The sequence below is a fragment of the Chelonia mydas genome, chromosome 3 (assembly GCF_015237465.2).
Source record: "Chelonia mydas isolate rCheMyd1 chromosome 3, rCheMyd1.pri.v2, whole genome shotgun sequence".
Taxonomy (NCBI): Eukaryota; Metazoa; Chordata; order Testudines; family Cheloniidae; genus Chelonia; species Chelonia mydas.
The window spans coordinates 38,518,942-38,536,722 of NC_057851.1; the positions used below are offsets into that span (position 1 = coordinate 38,518,942).

General features: G+C 43.3%; 1 protein-coding gene and 1 long non-coding RNA gene across 5 annotated transcripts in view; one reads left to right on the forward strand and one right to left on the reverse strand.

Moving 5' to 3' along the window:
• The window catches only part of DLGAP2 (DLG associated protein 2), a 694,939-nt gene that overhangs the window by 473,318 nt on the left and 203,840 nt on the right, over nucleotides 1-17,781 (forward strand). The gene's annotated exons all lie outside the window — the stretch shown is intronic.
• On the reverse strand, nucleotides 2,764-14,125 carry LOC122464944. The gene is made up of 3 exons (XR_006289405.1): nucleotides 14,001-14,125; nucleotides 12,984-13,343; nucleotides 2,764-2,845 (listed from the first exon to the last, which is right to left on the reverse strand). It is a non-coding gene; the product is annotated as an uncharacterized LOC122464944 (long non-coding RNA).

Below are 17,781 nucleotides of genomic sequence, written 5' to 3' on the forward strand. Positions count from 1 at the left end.
CCCATGAAAGCTTATGCCCAAATAAATCTGTTAGTCGTTAAGGTGGCACTGGACTCATTGTTTTTGTGACTACGGACTAACACAGCTACCCCTCTGATAGAAGATGATCTCTACCCTTACAGAGAAGAGCTAGGAGAGCACAGAGTCACTAAAACCCACAGAGGAGAGAGTGTTCAATGGTATCTAATACAAGCAAAAGCTCAAGTAGGATGAAGACAGAAAAAGCCCTTTGATGGTGAGGACGATGTTATCAATGATGTTAGTGAGAGTCGTTTCAGCTGAGTGGAGGGTTGCAGCCCAAATTGGAGAGTGCTCTGAAAAGAATTAGAGGAAAGGAAGCTGATGCAGTGGGAGGAGATAGCACACTCAAAGATTCTAGATGTAAAACACGAGGAAATTGGTGTTGTGCTTGCAGATGTTGGTTGGGCCAAGAGAGTATTATTATTTCAGGATAAGTATTTACTATAGTGTACTTGAACAAAGCAGGAAAAGTCAGAGGAGAGGAATGGAGTAGTTAAGAAAAAAAGAGCAGGGTTAAGACAGAATGAAAGAATTAGGAGTCAGGAAGGAATGGTCTCAAAGGAATATGTTGGTATGTTTGACATGAATGGCAGCATTAGATAGGACAATTGCATTCTGCATTTTTCTGCCCATATTTTATGCAGAGTTAGGTTAGTTAAAATAAAACCTAGTAAATAAATTAACACAGTCAGCTTTAAACTTTTGGGGAATAACATTCTACATATTTTAAGTATATTCTTAGGTCTGACTGCATGCAACTGTGCACTTTTAATGAAATAAATGTGTACAACTAGGCATGATGGGCCAAATGAAACCTGGTGTAAGCATCTCTGGCCAGATTCCATGATGACCGAAACAGTCTTGGATGTTACATATTGGGTGTTGTTGAGTGACACAAAGATGCCATGTGTGAAGGGCTGGTGTAGTTTGTATTATACTTTTGTTAGTTGCTTGGCCTGCTATCACTTTCTGCATGTAAGGTGATTTGTTTTGTACATACACTAATTTTTGCATTCAGTCTATATTAAACAAGTTTACCATTTAGACCTAATATGCAATGAGCTCTCGTGTAACACAAGCCTTTGTTTACATCACTATTGAATCTAACCTGGCACTTATGTCCAATGCCCACACCCATAATTTGAGCAGTAGACTTCCGTTGCTAGTCCACAAGTCTCTCTACACTGAGATTTGCATAAAGTACTAGATACAAATCTGTTTTATACTCTATTTAATCTATCATCCTGCCTTAAAATGCAGGGATGCTGTCAAGATTCCTTCCCCACTCTGAACTCTAGGGTACAGATGAGGGGACCTGCATGAAAACCCCCCTAAGCTTATTTTTACCAGCTTAGGTTAAAACTTCCCCAAGGTACAAACTATTTTACCTTTTGTCCCTGGACTTTATTGCTGCCACCACCAAGCATCTAACAAATATAAACAGGGAAAGAGCCTACTTGGAAACGTCTTTCTCCCCAAAATCCCCCCAAGCCCTACACCCCCTTTCCTGGGGAAGGCTTGATAAAAATCCTCACCAATTTGCATAGGTGAACACAGACCCAAACCCTTGGATCTTAAGACCAATGAAAAAGCAATCAGGTTCTTAAAAGAAGAATTTTAATTGAAGAAAAAGTAAAAGAATCACCTCTGTAAAATCAGGATGGTAAATACCTTACAGGGTAATCAGATTCAAAACATAGAGAATCCCTTTAGGCAAAACAGTAAGTTACAAAGACACAAAAACAGGAATATACATTCCATTCAGCACAATTTATTTGATCAGCCATTTAAATAAAACAGAATCTAACACATATCTAACTAGATTGCTTATTAACCCTTTACAGGAGTTAAGACCTGCATTCCTGCTCTGGTCCCGGCAAAAGACACACACAGAGCAAACCCTGTGTGTCGTCCCCCACTCCAGCTTTGAAAGTATCTTGTCTCCTCATTAGTCATTTTGGTCAGGTGCCAGTAAGGTTATCTTTAGCTTCTTAACCCTTTACAGGTGAAAGGGTTTTTCCTCTGGCCAGGAGGGATTTAAAGGTGGTTAGCCTTCCCTTTATATTTCTGACAGATGCAAATTGTGATGGCATGATGTTGCAATATTATCAGTAATGACATGAAGTACAGAAATTAACATTGCCTGTCCTGTGTTTTGGCATGCATGTGTTTTACACTAACTCATGCAAAACAGTCATTGCTTTATAAAGCAATGATTTATAAATGTATGCAGGTAGGGAGTGAATGCAATTGAATGGTTATGTGGCTATTAGGAGTCAGAATGCCTGGTTTTTATTCCCATCAGTGCTGTATGATCTTAAGTCACTTAAGGCACATTTCTCCTATGCAGCCTTTGGAAAAAAAAAGCCATTTGGATGCCTATATACACCAGTATCTAGTTGATTTTCAAATTAAGTTGTTGGTGGGCATGTCCAAATCACTTGGAGTTGTGGACTCATAGAAAATTGGTTTAAAATGTTATCTGGGGAATTGTAGGGATGAAAGGGGCATTTCAGTTTAAGAGCCAAGTAATTTTATCTCAAACTACTAAAATTCATAGTTTAGAGAAGCAAGAAGTGGTATAATTTTCCTCTCTTAATGCTTGTCTGGGTACTTGACTCACGCTATTTCAGTCACATGGGGTTCTTATGCTTAAAAAGATCTTGTGTGCTTTTTATATAGGGGAGAAGGCAACACGCCACATTTATTGAGAATACAGTAGTTAGCATATGCTTTTTACTGTCTCACACACACACAGTCCCGCCAGTTGATGGTCATGGTATTTTGGGTTGCTCTTCAGCTGGTATCAGCTTTTCCTGATTTTCTGAAAGACAAAAAAACGTGTTTCTACCCCTGTTGGGGTGGCAGATTGCTTAAAATATCCCTTTCTTTTACAAATACCCTTGCTAATTGCAGGCAAAACAGAGGAATTACCTGCATACTTTTCTGTGTTTGTTCTATAGCAGGCCAAGTTTTAATGGCTTCTACCTTTTAGGGGTTTAGGGGAAATTGTTCCACTGTTCAGTTATTAAATTCATGAGGTGATGTACCTCAGTTTCCCTTTTCATACAGCAGACCAGGTTTGTAATGTTTTTCCTGCTGTGTTAAGCTTTAAGTTTATTTATAGGTAATAGTGAGAGGCATCATTACCATATGACCTTAAAGGATTTTCCAAAAATCATATACACTATACATTGTTACAGGGGTACTTATTAACATTAAATTTATTTCAATGTTTAATATTAACAATAATATTAGCATTAAATCTATTAAAGGTATCTTGTTATACTATACCTTTTATTTAGACAATTTGTATGTCCTTTATCTGCAGCTTTATTTATTTAATTTATGGGCAGTTCTCTCTTTTTTTTTAATCAGTTAGGTAATTTGCATCAACACAGATGCTTTCTGGCTTGCTTTTGGATTCAAAGCCATCAGCAGCTCAGAGATTCTGTTTTAAAAAGGGGCACAATCAACTTTCAGAGTTTTGATTACTTTTCACTTTTAACTCCTGCTTTCAAAACATACAGCGATCTGAAAAAGAAAACACAACCTATTGTGGCTCCCTTTGGAGCCCTAATAGGATTTTAATTAAGTAGCATGGTATGTTTGCATTTCTTTTACCCCTTCTACAATATACACTGCACATGTCCTGGGGAAAATGCACATTCCTTCTGTAGTTTAACTTCTATAACATTATATTAGTCATATCAATTTTTACATAAGGTGTAACTGTTTCTTTTGTGCTTAGAGTTTTCATGTATCCTTATCAAAGTGACAGTCTGATTACACAGAGCCATCTTAAGGCTCAGAGTTTCTACCACTGCTTATTTTTGTTTTGTGCACCTCATCCCTGCTGTTGCTTCAGAGGGGCACTGTCTTTTTTAAAATTTCTTATTCTTTTACTACAGCTCTCATCTGCTAGTTTGTTACAAAAAACAACCAAACAAAAGGAATCCAGAATCTCTTCCTATTCTCCTGATTTTGACTGCTTTGCTGCAGCCACGACTTTGGTCTGTATTTAAAAACATTTTAAATTTTGTAAAGTATTGAGTTACCCCTTAAGGGTTAAATGCTAAATTCCAAAGCCAAACAATACTAATTACCTGTGTCTGGCAAAAAGGTCGGACAGTTTTGCAACTTAGAATTAAGGAGTCAAATGGATTTTTAGTGGCATTATTCAAAACAAAATCAGTTGGTCCTTAGAACCTTACATATTTACACACAGAGACACATACACATTTTCTTTACATCTCTTCTACACTGCTCCGTTTTTACATAGATTACACTACCTTTATACATTTGGGGGCAGTTAAGTTCCAATAGAAACTCCTTATGTTCTTTTAGCAAATGAAAATTTGACTAAATTGTCCATAGTCAAATTATTTAAATCAGGTTGTCTCTTTTTGCCTGGCTTATTTACAAACATTCCTTTGGAAAAGGGCCCATTTTTCCTTCAGAATAGCTGCAAGGAAACCAAGAATGCTTTTTCTCTAACACTTTTCCTTTTTAACATTTTTACAAAGTTTAACTGCTTAATTCCCTGCAGTCTCTGTAGAGTTAACTTTTCACTCTTTCCTTAAATCACTTGCTTATCTCCCAAAAGGACACCTTAATCAACTCAGATTTTACCATTCCAAGTATTGTTTCAGGGATCTGAATTCCCCATGCCTGCACTTACTCCATTTCTTACTCCTGCCACTATGCCCTCAGGGCTTCCAACCTGTTTTCCAATTTCTTTATCTGTTGCCAGCCTGCTTGTCTGGGCCCAATCCTGCTTTCCTCGCTGAATGATCCTTTTCCATGGGCACACGCTTTGTTCCACTACCAATTTAGCAAGGAGGGTGGGCTCCTCAACTAGCCCCTACCACTCCTGGTCCCTTTCCTTAAACATTTCTTTCAAAGTTGTGAAATCACCACAATATCACTGACAAAAAATACTACACTGCCCAAACTCCTATATCCTTCAGAGTTTGGTTTAACAGAACAAGATTTATTTAAAAGGATTAATCTCTTTAACAAAGTATCATCTTTGGATTGCTTCCTTTTAAACATTTCTTACACAAGTGCTAACATTATTTGCCCACACTCCTATATCCTTCAGATTTGGGTCTCACATAGAAAATACCGCCTGAACATATTTCTTTATGAATCTTTTACCTTTATAACTCTTCCATGCCCACACTTGTGCTGGGACTTATAAAACACAAAAGTCTATACCCACTAAAAAAGAAATCTGCCTGATGGAACAGGAGGGGGAAACTCTAAGCCCCCTACCTTTTGGGCTCAATCCTGCTACAACTGAGGGTATATTCACCTATGCAAATTTCCCCAACAGATGGGTAGGAGTGAGAACTCTAATCCTCCCCCTTATGACCTGACACCCCTGCAACCAGGGGTGTATATACCTAGACAGTTTGTATATATCTCTTATCGATATAGTTTTGCCATGCAGACAGGTCAGAGCGAGGACTCTAATCCTCCCCCTATTGCCTGGCACTTCTATGACTGGGGGTGTGCGCACCTGAATTATCACTTTATACATATGGTATACCTTTTAGTAATATTTGGCAGTATTTTCAACTATTACAAAGCATATTCTTCCCCCTTTGCATTCTCCACCAAAAATGTTATGCTTATAAAAAGCACGTCTTTTTTCCCTGAAAAGATCCCAATACGCCGCATTTATTGAAAATACAGCAGTTAGCATATCTTCTATTACACAACACATACACCATGCATACAGTCCCCCCAGTAGATGTTTATAGTTACCAATCCAGAATCTGGATCAATCTAGTGGCCAGCTCGATTGGTCGCAGAGGGGAGCCAGCCTCTGTCGGTCGCGATCCGATGCTCCTGGAGTTGTCGCGAGACGAACCCAAAGTTCCATGGCAAAGCACACTGTACTTATAGTCCTTTTTCTCCACTGAAGTCTGTGGATTTTGCTGTGTTATTTATTACCTTAATTGGTGTTATCTTTTGATGTTAACACTCCAAAGCACTTCCGAGAGGGTCATCCTGTCCTGGTTTCGATTTAATCAATTACCTTGTCTTTAGGGGTGCCAGCCTCCACCACAGGGTCGTCAATCTGCCCTTCCTCAAATATGGATGCGCTCTGGTGGTTCTCTGGTGTCATTAAGCCCTGGTCTACACTAGGACTTTAGGTCGAATTTAGCAGCGTTAAATCGATGTAAACCCGTACCTGTCCACACGATGAAGCCATTTATTTCGACTTAAAGGGCTCTTAAAATTGATTTCCTTACTCCACCCCTGACAAGTGGATTAGCGCTTAAATCGCCCTTGCCGGGTCAAATTTGGGGTACTGTGGACACAATTCGACGGTATTGGCCTCCGGGAGCTATCCCAGAGTGCTCCATTTTGACCGCTCTGGACAGCACTCTCAACTCAGATGCACTGGCCAGGTAGACAGGAAAAGAACCGCGAACTTTTGAATCTCATTTCCTGTTTGGCCAGCGTGGCAAGCTGCAGGTGACCATGCAGAGCTCATCAGCAGAGGTGACCATGATGGAGTCTCAGAATCGCAAAAGAGCTCCAGCATGGACTGAACGGGAGGTACGGGATCTGATCGCTGTATGGGGAGAGGAATCCGTGCTATCAGAACTCCGTTCCAGTTTTCGAAATGCCAAAACCTTTGTCAAAATCTCCCAGGGCATGAAGGACAGAGGCCATAACAGGGACCCGAAGCAGTGCCGCGTGAAACTGAAGGAGCTGAGGCAAGCCTACCAGAAAACCAGAGAGGCGAACGGCCGCTCTGGGTCAGAGCCCCAAACATGCCGCTTCTATGATGAGCTGCATGCCATTTTAGGGGGTTCAGCCACCACTACCCCAGCCGTGTTGTTTGACTCCCTCAATGGAGATGGAGGCAATACGGAAGCAGGTTTTGGGGACGAAGAAGATGATGATGAGGAGGAGGTTGTAGATAGCTCACAGCAAACAAGCGGAGAAACCGGTTTTCCCGACGGCCAGGAACTGTTTCTCACCCTGGACCTGGAGCCAGTACCCCCCGAACCCACCCAAGGCTGCCTCCTGGACCCAGCAGGCAGAGAAGGGACCTCCGGTGAGTGTACCTTTTAAAATACTATACATGGTGTAAAAGCAAGCATGTGAAAGGATTACTTTGCCCTGGCATTCGCGGCTCTCCTGGATATACTCCCAAAGCCTTTGCAAAAGGTTTCTGGGGAGGGCAGACTTATTGCGTCCTTCATGGTAGGACACTTTACAAGTCCAGGCCAGTAACACGTACTCGGGAATCATTGTACAACAAAGCATTGCAGTGTATGTTTGCTGGCGTTCAAGCAACATCCGTTCTTTATCTCTCTGTGTTATCCTCAGGAGAGTGAGATATAATCCATGGTCACCTGGTTGAAATAGGGTGCTTTTCTTCAGGGGACACTCAGAGGAGCCCATTCCTGCTGGGCTGTTTGCCTGCGGCTGAACAGAAATGTTCCCCGCTGTTAGCCACAGGGAGGGGGGAGGGTTGAGGGGGTAGCCACGCGGTGGGGGGAGGCAAAATGCGACCTTGTAACGAAAGCACATGTGCTATGTATGTAATGTTAACAGCAAGGTTTACCCTGAAAGAGTGTAGCCAGTGTTTTATAAAATGTGTCTTTTTAAATACTGCTGTCCCTTTTTTTTTCCTCCACCAGCTGCATGTGTTTCAATGATCACAGGATCTTCTCCTTCCCAGAGGCTAGTGAAGATTAGAAAGAAAAAAAAACGCACTCGAGATGAAATGTTCTCCGAGCTGATGCTGTCCTCCCACACTGACAGAGCACAGACGAATGCGTGGAGGCAAATAATGTCAGACTGCAGGAAAGCACAAAATGACCGGGAGGAGAGGTGGCGGGCTGAAGAGAGTAAGTGGCGGGCTGAAGAGAGGGCTGAAGCTCGAATGTGGCGGCAGCGTGATGAGAGGAGGCAGGATTCAATGCTGAGGCTGCTGGAGGACCAAACCAGTATGCTCCAGTGTATGGTTGAGCTGCAGCAAAGGCAGCTGGAGAACAGACTGCCACTACAGCCCCTGTGTAACCAACCGCCCTCCTCCCCAAGTTCCATAGCCTCCACACCCAGACGCCCAAGAACGCGCTGGGGGGGCCTCCGGCCAACCAGCCACTCCACCACAGAGGATTGCCCAAAAAAAAGAAGGCTGTCATTCAATAAATTTTAAAGTTGTAAACTTTTAAAGTGCTGTGTGGCATTTTCCTTCCCTCCTCCACCACCCCTCCTGGGCTACCTTGGTATTCATCCCCCTGTTTGTGTGATGAATGAATGAAGAATGCATGAATGTGAAGCAACAATGACTTTATTGCCTCTGCAAGCGGTGATCGAAGGGAGGAGGGGAGGGTGGTTAGCTTACAGGGAAGTAGAGTGAACCAAGGGGCGGGGGGTTTCATCAAGGAGAAACAAACAGAACTTTCACACCGTAGCCTGGCCAGTCACGAAACTGGTTTTCAAAGCCTCTCTGATGCGTACCGCGCCCTCCTGTGCTCTTCTAACCGCCCTGGTGTCTGGCTGCGCGTAACCAGCAGCCAGGCGATTTGCCTCAACCTCCCACCCCGCCATAAACGTCTCCCCCTTACTCTCACAGATATTGTGGAGCACACAGCAAGCAGTAATAACAGTGGGAATATTGGTTTCGCTGAGGTCTAAGCGAGTCAGTAAACTGCACCAGCGCGCCTTTAAACGTCCAAATGCACATTCTACCACCATTCTGCACTTGCTCAGCCTGTAGTTGAACAGCTCCTGACTACTGTCCAGGCTGCCTGTGTATGGCTTCATGAGCCATGGCATTAAGGGGTAGGCTGGGTCCCCAAGGATACATATAGGCATTTCAACATCCCCAACAGTTATTTTCTGGTCTGGGAATAAAGTCCCTTCTTGCAGCTTTTGAAACAGACCAGAGTTCCTGAAGATGCGAGCGTCATGTACCTTTCCCGGCCATCCCACGTTGATGTTGGTGAAACGTCCCTTGTGATCCACCAGAGCTTGCAGCACTATTGAAAAGTACCCCTTGCGGTTTATGTACTCGCCGGCTTGGTGCTCCGGTGCCAAGATAGGGATATGGGTTCCGTCTATGGCCCCACCACAGTTAGGGAATCCCATTGCAGCAAAGCCATCCACTAGGACCTGCACATTTCCCAGGTTCACTACCCTTGATATCAGCAGATCTTTGATTGCGTGGGCTACTTGCATCACAGCAGTCCCAACAGTAGATTTGCCCACTCCAAATTGATTCCCAACTGACTGGTAGCTGTCTGGCGTTGTAAGCTTCCACAGGGCTATCGCCACTCGCTTCTCAACTGTGAGGGCTGCTCTCATCTTGGTATTCATGCGCTTCAGGGCAGGGAAAAGCAAGTCACAGAGTTCCATGAAAGTGCCCTTACGCATGCGAAAGTTTCGCAGCCACTGGGAATCGTCCCAGACCTGCAACACTATGCGGTCCCACCAGTCTGTGCTTGTTTCCCGAGCCCAGAATCGGCGTTCCACAGCATGAACCTGCCCCATTAGCACCATGATGCATGCATTGGCAGGGCCCATGCTTTCAGAGAAATCTGTGTCCATGTCCTGATCACTCACGTGACCGCGCTGACGTTGCCTCCTCGCCCGGTAGCGCTTTGCCAGGTTCTGGTGCTGCATATACTGCTGGATAATGCGTGTGGTGTTTAATGTGCTCCTAATTGCCAAAGTGAGCTGAGCGGACTCCATGCTTGCCTTGGTATGGCGTCCGCACAGAAAAAAGGCGCAGAATGATTGTCTGCCATTGCTCTGACGGAGGGAGGGGCGACTGACGACACGGCTTACAGGGTTGGCTTCAGGGAGCTAAAATCCACAAAGGGGGTGGCTTTAAATCAAGGAGTAGTTCAGGCAGGAGTTCATGGAGGGTTCCAATAAGAAATGGTGCACCTAAGTTACTGTTCTTATTGGAACAAGGAGGTTAGCGTGGCCTCTGATTGATACATGGCTAGATTTAGCTCGCTGCACCTTCTCTGTGAGTGACTGCAGTGTGACCTAGAGGAATGAGTCCCCTAGACAGGGGAAGAGGCAAATGAGTACAAAACAAATCTGGTCTATTTCTTGTTTCGATCCACTCCATCTATCTTTTACATCTTTGGTTGGCAGCAGACGGTGCAGAAGGACTGCATGCCATCCACATCTCATGGCTGCTCGGCAGAAGATGGTACAGTACGACTGCTAGCCATCCTCATCTCTTGCCTCCCTGGCAGAAGATGGTGCAATATGACTGCTAGCCATCCTCATCTCTTGCCTGCCTGGCAGAAGATGGTACAATACGATTGCTAGCCATCGTCATCTCTTGCCTGCCCGGCAGAAGACGGTACAATATGACTGCTAGCAATCCGTATTGCCTGCCTGATCACCATAAGACGGTTCAATAGGACTGACTGCAGGACTAAAGAGAATGACCTGGTCAAGTCACCAAAAATTTAGTCCCTGCGCCCATGTCTGCCCAGACGCTCCCAGCCGATGTGGCCAGGACCACCTCGGACACGACGAGGACGGGTAACAGTCATACTGCACCGTCTGCTGCCAGAAGGCAATGGGTTGCTGCTACTGTGTAGCAATGCCGTACCACGTCTTCCAGCACCCAGGAGACATACGGTGACGGTTACCTGAGCGGGCTCCATGCTTGAGGTGGTATGGCGTCCGCACAGGTAACTCAGGAAAAAAGGCGCGAATCGATTGTCTGCCCTTGCCTTCACGGAGGGAGGGAGGGAACGGGGGCCGGACAATATGTACCCAGAACCACCCGCGACAATGTTTTAGCCCAGTCAGAGTGCTCCATTGTGACTGCTCTGGACAGCACTCTCAACTCAGATGCACGATTATTTGCCGTTGCTCTGACGCAGGGAGGGGCGACTGAGGACACGGCTTACAGGGTTGACTTCACGGAGGGTTCCAATAAGAAATGGTGCACCTAAGTTATTGTTCTTATTGGAACAAGGAGGTTAGCCTGGCCTCTGATTGATACATGGCTAGATTTAGCTCGCTGCACCTTCTCTGTGAGTGACTGCAGTGTAACCTAGAGGAATGAGTCCCCTAGACAGGGGAAGAGGCAAATGAGTACAAAACAAATCTGGTCTATTTCTTGTTTTGATCCACTCCATCTATCTTTTACATCTTTGGCTGGCAGCAGACGGTGCAGAAGGACATATTGCCTACCTGCTCACCATAAGATGGTTCAATAGGACTGACTGCCGGACTTAAGAGAATGACCTGGTCAAGTCACCAAAAATTTAGTCCCTGAGCCCATGTCTGCCCAGGCGCTCCCAGCCGACGTGGCCAGGAGCACCTCGGACATGACGAGGACGGCTACCAGTCGTATTGTACTGTCTGCTGCCAGAAGGCAAGGGGTTGCTGCTACTGTGTAGCAATGCAGAACCACGTCTGCCAGCACCCAGGAGACATACGGTGACGGTTACCTGAGCGGGCTCCATGCTTGCGGTGGTATGGCATCCGCACAGGTAACTCAGGAAAAAAGGCGCGAAACGATTGTCTGCCCTTGCTTTCACGGAGGGAGGGAGGGAAGGGGGGACTGACGATATGCACCCAGAACCACCCGCGACAATGTTTCAGCCCCATCAGGCATTGGGATCTCAACCCAGAATTCCAATGGGCCGCGGAGACTGCGGGAACTGTGGGATAGCTACCCACAGTGCAACGCTCCGGAAGTCGACTCTAGCCTCGGTACTGTGGAAGCACTCCGCCGAGTTAATGCACTTAATGCACTTCTGTGGGGACACACACACTCGAATATATAAAACCAATTTCTAAAAAACCGACTTCTATAAATTCGACCTTATTCCGTAGTGTAGACATACCCTAAGTCTCTTCACTCCTCCTTCCTTGAGGATCTGACTTTAACAATGGCTTTCACACCTTATCTTTTCCTGATGCATACACTCCTCATTCACACTGTCTTGTACAGAGACCTTCAAAGGTCTACAAACAGCAGTGTTTTACGTTGAGCAAAAGACATTATAAATTAAACCTTACTAAATCTTGTGACCAAAACAGTTCACATTGGGGCCCGGGCCTTCAACATGCTAAATATTTACATAGTAAACATTATAACTTTCATACATTAATACATACTACATCATTATAACCGTCAATCATTATAATCTCTAATACAAATATAAAATCCTACTCCTACATTCTTTGCCATGCCTTAGTGGACGCCACAATTAAAGACAAGCAAAATCACAATTATTAACGCTGACTCTTATAAAAGAAAGGAAAAGAAAAAACCCACAAACAGAAAACAATGGGTTATTTCAGTGGTTGCTACAATCTCTTCTGGAGAGCCTTATGTATAGATTACACCTTTGAGAGTGGGCCTAACCTTGAAAGGGACTGAAGTATTATATTCCCAAAACTAATAGAGGGTCCTCTTTGTGTATCATAGATAACTAAAACAGTTTGTAGATGGGCAAACAAATTTCATTTAAGGATATAGTGAGTCCTGTTTGGTATACCATAGATCACATTCAGGTTATAAATGGGCAAAAGTGAGTAATCTTAATTAAGTCCTATGAAAAGGAAGTATTTACATCAGTTACTCAAAAGAAGAAAAAAAATCTTTCATTCTTCTGCACAGATCTCAAGAAGAGCTCTTTGTAGCCTGAAAGCTTGTCTTTCACCAACAGAAGTTGGTCCAATAAAAGATATTACCTCACCCACCTTGTTACTCAAAAGAATTCATGCAAGGATCTCAAGACCAAAATTAAATCCCACTGTTTCCTAATGTTTACAAAAGGTTAGCCTGTATCTCCTCTCTAGGAATACATGGTCTAAACAATTTGGAGTTTAACAAGAGAAGTTTTTAGTATTTTAAATTACATTTGCATTTCAGTTTCTCCTTAAAATAATCATAGGAAAGTAGAAATCAGATTCCTTGGCAGTGCTTTACAACTTCATCTCACCAATTCATATTGAAGTTTTGGTGGTGGTGTCCTCTGAAATGAAAGGTTGCTGCTTCTTGATGGCGCTTTGTGACTATCTTCTTAGTAGCCTTGCTTCTAGAGACAGGCTGAGCAAAGATGTGTGGCTGTGATGAGTGGATGAAGATCTGAGTGCATTGGTTGTTCAATCTAGATGGTTTTATAACCTCATACAAGAAGGAAAACACACACCTTTTTCAGGCTTGGCTGTTATCCTGTCATTGGCTCAGCATCTTCATGGGTTGCTTATTAGCAGTTTCAGCTGATAAATAGGTGATCTGCTACTACATATGTGGTGGAGTTGTAATTTTTCCTCAGCTGATGGTTATACTGCCTTTGTCCCTGTAACAGGAAAGTCTCAGGTTTCAGAGTGGTACCCGTGTTAGTCTGATCAGCAGAAAGAATCAGGAGTACTTGTGGCACCTTAGAGACTAACAAATTTATTTGGGCATAAGCTTTCGTTGGCTAAAACCCACTTCAGATGCATGCTGTGGAAAATACAGTAGGAAGGTAGGTGTGTGTGTTTGTGTGTGTGTGTATACACACAGAGAACATGAAAAAATGGGGGCTGCCATACCAACTCTAACAAGACTAATCAATTAAGGTGGGCTATTATCAGCAGGAGAAAAAAAACTTTTGTAGTGATTGTAGCAAGGTTGAGACTCTCAGGTGCCACACCTCCTGCTGGTTGTCTTGGGAATTAGTTCATCCAGCTTGGAGCGCCCCCTGCAGGCCGGTGTCTCACCTTCCACTGGCCCCATGTCCCTCCCGGACCCCGGTGCCCCTTTACCTTGGGGTACTTCCCCCTGGCAGTGCCCCTGCATTCTAGGTCCCCCTTCCCAGGGGAACCCCCAACCCTCTATCCCCTCCTTGTCTCAGTCACCATCTAGCCCCCACTCACTGGGGCAGACTGCAGTCTGTAAAAACACTATCATTGGCAAGGGGGTTGGACCAGCTGCCTCTGCCTATTCCCAGGTTACACCTCTGTAGCCTCCATACCTTTCCTGGCCTTTAGTAAGGCCTGCAGCCTGGGGATTTTCCAGGCTGGAGCTCCCCAGCTCCTTGGGCCCTGCTCCGCTCCAGGTACTCTTTTCTCCCAAGCAGCCAGTCCTTCTCTCTTAAAACCTAGAGAGAGTCTCTCTGAGCTCCTGGCTCACAGCCCTTTTATAGGCCTGCTGTGGCCTGATTGGGGCGTGGCCCCAGCTGTGGCTGTTTCCCCAATCAGCCTAGCCTTTTCTCTCAGCCCTGGCCCTCTCCAAGGGCTGGCTTTTAACCCCTTCTGAGCCGAAGTGGGGTGACCGCCCCGCTACAGTGATAATCAGGATGGCCCATTTCAAACAGTGGACAAGAAGGTGTGAGTAACAGTAGGGGGAAAATTAGCATGGGGAAATATTACACAAACTTAAAACTATTTCCCCATGCTAATTTTCCCCCTACTGTTACTCACACCTTCTTGTCCACTGTTTGAAATGGGCCATCCTGATTATCACTACAAAAGTTTTTTTTTCTCTTGCTGATAATAGCCCACCTTAATTGATTAATCGCATTAGAGTTGGTATGGCAACACCGATTTTTTCATGTTCTCTGTGTGTATGTATATACATCTTCCTACTGTATTTTCCACTGCATGCATCTGATGAAGTGGGTTTTAGCCCACAAAAGCTTATGCCCAAATAAATTTGTTAGTCTCTAAGGTGCCACGAGTACTCCTCATTCCTTTTTAGGAAATCCTCAGAACATCTTTAAAGTTAGAGTTAGCTTTTTCTCTAATTCAGTCCACTTTCTGAGAGATCTGGTCAGTTTCATTAGGGGCCAATACCAACTGAAATTCTATTTCAAATAAGTCCCGACCTTTACTTTCTATGTAAAAGTTTTTCAGTTCTAAAATAGTCTTTTAAAACTCTTTTTAGTGTCTTTTAAATAGCCATCCAGGAATTCATCGTCTCTTCTTCTAAATGGTCTTTAGAGAGGGAGCTCTTGTCTATCTCTGCTTGGTAAGGAAATTGCTTAAGCATTGCCAGATAACTAATTAATTCCCCAATTAATATAAATAGTATATACTCAAATGGCTTCTTTCTTTAGTAATCAGTTAAAATGAGGTCACTGAACGCCATATCAGTACATAAAATATCTTACCATAGCATTGATAGGAAGTTATTACATTAGATGCTTGCATTTAAATGCAAAATGTTTGCAAACATACATCTCAAAAGAGGCTCATGCCATCTTTAAGAATCTAAGGAATTAGAAAGATTTCACCTTTATGCAGAAACCGGAGTTTAGAAGAAAGGTCTTCCGCAAAACATTTCCCAACCATAAGACTTCATTTTTCCAACTGTAAGAAATTATTTTCAGTATTTCTATAATTTTTTTTGGAGGCTTTGAAACTGAGGCTTTTTTCTTGCAAAGGAGAATGGGGTAAAGAGAAGCCTGCTTTTATGACTTAGGTTTGTAGCTTTTGGTAACATTCCTTATGAATCACTTCTTTGTGAATCCTTATATTCTTTTAAAGTCAGGAATCTTTCTCACAACTAAATATTTTGTAAAGCCTGTTGTTTAGATAAAACCTTATCTGAATCAGATGATATTTTCTACAAGAGACATGTCCTGTTCTTTAATAAGACAATTCATTGGTTGTTTGTCTTTTGACCAAAATGGTTCTTGGATTTATGTCCTGCCATTTGCAGTATATTTACAATGTTCCACTAAAGATTTCTAATATAGATTTTATACACAGCACAGATCACAGTAACCAATGCTTAAATACACCTTCCAAATCATAGCAGAAAAGAATATAGTATTGAAAGTTAAACCAAGATTGATGTTATAAAAGCTGCATTTTAGAGTCTGTATAAACATACTTGGGTTTAACGAATATGGTTTTATAGTCAAAAAGGTGCTCTCTTTCCTGATGCTCGGCTTGTCTTTTGGCAAAAATCTCCTGAATTTCTATAGTTAACCTAAAAGAAAAGGTGTACTTGTGGCACCTTAGAGACTAACCAATTTATTTGAGCATAAGCTTTCGTGAGCTACAGCTCACTTCATCGGATGCACACTGTGGAAAGTGTAGAAGATCTTTTTATACACACAAAGCATGGAAAATACCTCCTCCCACCCCACTCTCCTGCTGGTAATAGCTTATCTAATGTGATCACTCTCCTTACAATGTGTATGATAATCAAGGTGGGCCATTTCCAGCACAAATCCAGGGTTTAACAAGAACGTCTGGGGGGCAGGGGGTAGGAAAAAACAAGGGGAAATAGGTTACCTTGCATAATGACTTAGCCACTCCCAGTCTCTATTCAAGCCTAAGTTAATTGTATCCAATTTGCAAATGAATTCCAATTCAACAGTTTCTCGCTGGAGTCTGGATTTGAAGTTTTTTTGTTTTATTATCGCAACTTTCATGTCTGTAATCGCGTGACCAGAGAGATTGAAGTGTTCTCCAACTGGTTTATGAATGTTATAATTCTTGACATCTGATTTGTGTCCATTTATTCTTTTATGTAGAGACTGTCCAGTTTGACCAATGTACATGGCAGAGGGGCATTGCTGGCACATGATGGCATATATCACATTGGTGGATGTGCAGGTGAACGAGCCTCTGATAGTGTGGCTGATGTTATTAGGCCCTGTGATGGTGTCCCCTGAATAGATATGTGGGCACAGTTGGCAACGGGCTTTGTTGCAAGGATAGGTTCCTTTAGCCTGTTGCCAACTGTGCCCCTATTTCCCCTTGTTTTTTCCTACCCCCCCCCCCCCAGACGTTCTTGTTAAACCCTGGATTTGTGCTGGAAATGGCCCACCTTGATTATCATACACATTGTAAGGAGAGTGGTCACTTTAGATAAGCTATTACCAGCAGGAGAGTGGGTTTGTGGGGGGGGCGGGGGAGTGAGAAAACCTGGATTTGTGCTGGAAATGGCCCAACTTGATTATCATACACATTGTAAGGAGAGTGATCACTTTAGATAAGCTATTACCAGCAGGAGAGTGGGGTGGGAGGAGGTATTTTTTCATGCTTTGTGTGTATAAAAAGATCTTCTACACTTTCCACAGTGTGCATCCGATGAAGTGAGCTGTAGCTCACAAAAGCTTATGCTCAGATAAATTGGTTAGTCTCTAAGGTGCCACAAGTACTCCTTTTCTTTTTGCGAATACAGACTAACACGGCTGTTACTCTGAAATCTATAGTTAACCTAAACTTCTTATTTAATAAAACAAGCAATCAAAAATGTTGGCATGTAAATTATTATATTCTCCAAGACTCATGTAGAAAAACATGTATCTCTTAAATTCAGTAACAGTGCAGGCAAGTTTATAAGGACCTAACATAAGAATAAATTATAATTTTATTGATAGCCATTTTGCAGCAATATTGAGGGAATACCCCTTACAGAATTATCACCTAACCAGTATTTTCAAAAGAACTCAGCGCTGATAAGCGCGGCTTCACTTAGTCAGGCATGACTAAACCAGGGGTAAAAGTAAAGGGCTTGTAAAGAATGTATAGATATCTGTATTCATAGAACCATAGGGTTAGAAGGGATGGCAAGGGTCATCTAATCTAACCCCCTGACAACATGGAGGATTCCTGTGGGTTTGGTCATTACTGTGTTGCTGGCTAAATGTTAACTCGGAGTTAAATCAGTCTTCATTAGACCTCAGTCTGTAGGAACAAAAGTCAATGGCTGTAGACAACATCAGCTGCTGATATTCAAATGGACAATGTAGATGTTAATTCAGTGATACTCAGACCTCAGTGGCTCAGGTGCCAAAT